At 38.2% G+C, this 5,439-nt stretch overlaps 1 non-coding gene across 1 annotated transcript; it reads right to left on the bottom strand.

Moving 5' to 3' along the window:
* Positions 1-3,191: 3,191 nt before the first annotated feature.
* Positions 3,192-3,298, bottom strand: LOC128567045 (U6 spliceosomal RNA). Its single transcript, XR_008374720.1, has one exon. It is a non-coding gene; the product is annotated as a U6 spliceosomal RNA (small nuclear RNA).
* Between the last annotated feature and the right edge of the window lie 2,141 nt (positions 3,299-5,439).

Genomic DNA, 5,439 nt, shown 5'->3' on the forward strand with positions numbered 1-5,439 from the left:
TATTAATTGAAAAGCAAAGAAGGGGCAGTGCCCATAGCTCAGTGGGTAGGGTGCCAGCCACATACACCCAGGCTGGCAGGTTTGAACTTGGCCAGGGCCAGCTAAACAACAATGACAACTGCAACAACAACAACAAAAAATAGCTGGGCGTTGTGATGGGCACCTGTAGGCCCTGATACTTGGGAGGCTGAGGCAAGAGAATCACTTGAGCCCAAGAGTTTCAGGTTGCTGTGAGCTGTGACACCAAGGGCGACGTAATGAAACTCTGTCTCCAAAAAATAAAAAAGCAAAGAGGAAACATTGAAAATGAAAACATGGGATACAATTTCTTTTTTTTTTTTTTGTAGAGACAGAGTCTCACTCTATCACCCTCGGTAGAGTGCCGTGGCGTCACACAGCTCACAGGAACCTCCAACTCCTGGGCTTAAGCGATTCTCCTGCCTCAGCCTTCCAAGTAGCTGGGACCACAGGCGTCCACCACAACACCCGGCTGTTTTTTTGTTGCAGTTTGGCCAGGGCCGGGCTTGAACCCGCCACCCTCTGTATATGGGGCCGGCACCCCACCGACTGAGCCACAGGTGCCAGTTGCGGAAAAGCTGTAGAAGGTTCACCACATGTAATGGAATACTAGAAAGAGAAAAGGGAAAGAAATGGAAGGAATACTTGAAGCAATGATGAAAATTTCCCCAACTTACTATCAGATACCAAACTTGAGATCTAGGAAGCTCAGGGAACACAATAATGGTGGATGTGTGTCATTAATATCTGTGTCAAAACCCATAGATTGTAGGACACCAAGCATGAACACTGGTGTAAACTACGGGTAATCATGTAGATTCAGTTTGTGTAACCAGTGTACCACTCTGCTGGGGTGGGGTGTGTAGGGAATAGATGAAATCATTAATTTCCTCTCAATTTTTCTGTGACTTTGAAACTGCTTTAAAATCTAAAGTCAACTAAATGATTTTCCGAAGTTGAATTTCAAATCAGCTGGATGTGGTGGTGTGCTCCTGTACTTCTGGCTACTCAGGAGGCTGAGGGAGGAGGATTGCTTGTGTAGCCTCAGACCACAGTGAGCGTGATTATGCCACTGTATTCCCACCCAGGGGACAGATTGAGGACCCCCCTCAAAACAGAAAAAAATGTTACATTCTCTAAACTAATGTATATATTTATTTGAAAATGAAGGTAGCATTTATGGTAGCAGCAAAAATACAAAATGGGTAGCAATATTTCTAACAAAATCTGAGAATCAGAGATTAGTTTTCCAGAAAAGTGCTATTTAAAATTTAAAAACAACTTTGAAAATTTTTAATACAGAATATATTTTTGAAAATCCTGTAGACATTTTTTTTAATACCTCAGAAAGTAGTTTCTGAGGTATTAAAAAAAGTAGTTTCTGAGGTATTAAAAAAAGCCCTCCAAACCAAACAAACCCTCTCCAAACCAAAAAGGCACAAGGAAACTTTCAGAGTTGATGGCTACCTTGACTGTGGTCATAGAACAATGCACCCATACACAGGTGGTAGCCTGGTAAACGGGCAAAACCATTTTGTTTGGCTTGTTTGAGATACATATATAATAATGAATAAAAAGACTATTTGTCTGATTAAATGCTAGATCATTGAAGATAAAGGGGTTACAATCTGAAGCAAAATCTTGATTTTCAGAAAAAGTGTGGCAGAAAGAATCCTACAGAAGACAGCATATTTATATGGACATAAAATTAAAAATCACACAATTAAATAATGTGTAGCTTAAGGATACAAACTTTGTGGTAAATATGTCTAGGAAAGTAAGTGTATAATGGTATTAAATTCTGAATAATGGTTAATTCTGAGGAATGAGGCAGGTAAGTGGGATTCCTGGGAATACACAAGGGTTCAAAAGTGATGCTAACTTTCTGTTAATTAAAATGGGTCATGAGTGCCCCGATGTTTGTGTTATAGTTTTAAATTTGTGCACATCTAATAAAAATCACTTTGCATTTTTTCAATGTTTATTTTCCTAATATGTAAAAGAAAAAACCCGAGAAGTGTTCACTTAGAGGAATTTCATTATAACTACTCAGTTTCTGAGGTATTAAAAAAAATGTCCACAATATTTTCAAAAATATATTCTGTATTAAAAATTTTCAAAGTTTAAAAAAATTTAAATAGCACTTTTCTGGAAAACTTTAATATCTGATTCTCTCAGTGGCTTTCCTTCCTAGATATATCTAGACTTCTACCAAATTGTGAAGAGTAATTCATTTATTAGCTCAATTGTCATTAAATCATTTGCCCCTAGAATGTTGCATGGTCTGGAGATTTCCACACATGCTGTACCCCTTGCCAGGGCCATTCTCTTTTGATCCTTTTTTCTTTGTTTTGGTAACTATGGACCACTCATCCTGAGAGTTTTCCATATTTTTTAAATATGGAAGCTTAGTCTGCCTCTATGCAGAAGGAACAATAAAAATATGTTGAATAAATGAACATACAATAAACGAAGAAATGAATGAATTATATTAATGAGCTTAAGGAGCTCAAAATCTTATAACAGTGGTAAATACAAGTAAATTGTATTTTCTATCATGATAAATGATGAAATAGGGAAGGTTTATAAAAAGTATGAGATTTGGTGATTGTTTGCTAATAACTGAAATACCACTAACTAAATCAAAGATGTAGTCCCTTTAAAAGACTATTTCCTTTTACCAATGGACATATTTCTTAGCATAGTTTATTGAAAATACCAATAAACACTATGAATTCCCTAGTAACAATCAGCATACCCAGCACTAAGATCTTGGTTTAAAATTAAGATTTTCTGCTAAAAGAAACTTGGGATTTCTTTTCTTTTCATTTTTTTTTTTTTTTTGGAATTTTGGATTTCTTGATAGAAGGGATGATTTCTCTTGTGTGGTGAGAAATGGTATGTTGAGCCCAGAACATACAATGTCAGAGCTTTGAGGAAGGGTTTGACAACTGATGGGAATATGTATCAAAATTACACCAACGCCAATCTGAAGGGGCTCCCGCTGGGCACATTTGACACAAATGGGCATCAAGGAATAAGGGTGGTAGTTGATATAACACACTGAATTAAAAAATAATTCAAGGGGAGAGGGAACACTTTTTTCACTGAAGTATACTTGACAATATGTCACAAGTATTACAGAATTGAAAAATCAGTCAACTTTTTTTTTTTTAAATACGAAACGCTTCACGAATTTGCGTGTCATCCTTGCACAGGGGCCATGCTAATCTTCTCTGTATCATTCCAATTTTGGTAGATGTGCTCCCAAAGCAAGCACAAAATCAATCAACTTTTTGCAGGAAATTAATAATTGATTCAGGCAAGGATTATTGATGGTTACTGAAACCAGTGGGTGAAAAGCTGGGGAGCGCAATATTCACCCGTTCTCAAAGTACCAAACGTCACTAGTATAATTATTAATTACTGAGGGACAAAGTTACCTTTGAATAAAGAATCTGGCACATCCCGCATTAATTAAGAGATCCAATCTACTACCCCCAATAATGGGGGGGAACAAATGATACTTGCCTCCTTGATGTGGTGTGCTTTGAAACTCTAGCAGTGCCTCTGAGATATTCTGGTCCAAAGTTTTTAATCTGTACTTTTTATGATATATATTATGTTATATATATGCACACACACACATATATAAATGTATGCGTGATAATGAAATCTGTCTTTTAACATATGTCAATAAACAGGCAAGGACTGGGATACCGTAAGACACCAAAAAGTTCTGATGACCAAATGCAGAATGTGCTCCTTGATTAAATTTTCAAAGCAGGGGGCAGGGGGGAGGAGATATGATGGACGTTAAAGGGACACACTGAGGAAATGTGAATATGTGACACATACCAGCTAATGTTATTATGTGAAGGTTAACTTTCCTCAGTGCCTTGACAACACGTTGTGGCTTTTGTATAGGAGCATGACCTTAGGAGGTTCATGTTGAAAGGGTGTGGCGTCATATTATCTTCCCAATTATTTGGCCAAATACTATAAATACGAATATGGAACTCAATGGACATAGGTATTTAAAAATTGGCATTAGTTTTACAATTGTTAAGTTGAAGACAAGGTATGTAAGTGTCCATAGGATAGTCTTTCCATGTTCTAATATATTTAAATTATCAAAATTAAAAATGTAGGTAAAAGTAAACCTAAGAACCTTCTCTAAACAAACAATGGAATATCCTATATTTTAGATTATCTTTCGTTTATTTTCTCTTGGAAGTAATTTCTGAGATTTTCCTGACTGACAAGTGGCTGAAATTGACTCATTATCAGAGTAATATCTGTGCAAACTCCAGAAAGGGAATTCTTCATGATTTATACTAATAGCATACTGCCGTGGGTATATAGGCCCCCTCTAATCACATTCAGTAAATTAGGTCTGGCAGAGTGTAGGTGGAAAATATTCATCTTTCACTCTGTAGCAAATCAACTTATCACCTGGATGAAATTTCAGGAAGTTCTCAAAGCTTGTCTGGTCAGAACCAGGTAACAAATTGTCTCTATTTCTCTATTTTCAAGTTTTGATACAATATATGTAATATCCTGAAATTCAAATTTCATCAACTTTCAGTTGTCTTCCATGTTCCTGGCACTTCTTCAAGCTGAGAGACCTGAAATGGGAAGGGAAGGAGGGCACGAGGGATAGTCTCCCTTCTGTCCTATTCACTGTTCATCCAGACTTAGATTGGTGGAAGAAGGGGGAACTGGAAGATGGTACTTTCCAAAGATGGCCACACCTTCTCTCCTATTACTAGAATGTGGTCTTGACACCTTCCCATGAAGAAGCGAGCTCTAACTTCCACCAATCACATCTGGTTGAAGTGATGCTGTGTGACACTGAGGCTAAGTCATGAGAGGCCATACAGTCCTCCCCACACCCCCGGCCCCCTGGAACAGTCATTCTTGGAACCTTGAGCTGCTTTTCCTGAGGTCCCTATCTTGTGAGAAAGCCAAACCACAAGAAGCCAGGTGCACATCTGCAGGTCCAGTTAGTCACCCTCGTCTCTGAGTCACCACAGCCAGAGCTCCAGATACATGGGGAAATGAGCTTTGGGTTGATTCCAGTGCTCAGCCAGTGAGTCCACCCTGCACATCCAATCCTCCTGGCTGAGTTCCCAGAGACTATGAGACAGATAAACCATCTCCCACTGTTCCTTTTCTGAATTTCTCACCTTCATAATCTGTGAACATGATAAAATAATTGTTTTAAACATCTATGTTTTGGGACAATATGTTACAAAGCAGTCGTAACTGGGACAGCAAGCTAAGAGGTGGGTTCTGTTGATTGGTTAGGCTGAATCTGGCCTTCAGCACGTGCTTTACCTGGTAGGTTCCACACTTTGATTCTTGTGGAATGTTTGGTGGCTATTTCAAAGGTAGTCTCCCACCCATTCTCTTTTTTCT

This window comes from Nycticebus coucang, chromosome 15 (genome assembly GCF_027406575.1).
Source record: "Nycticebus coucang isolate mNycCou1 chromosome 15, mNycCou1.pri, whole genome shotgun sequence".
NCBI classification, from domain to species: Eukaryota; Metazoa; Chordata; class Mammalia; order Primates; family Lorisidae; genus Nycticebus; species Nycticebus coucang.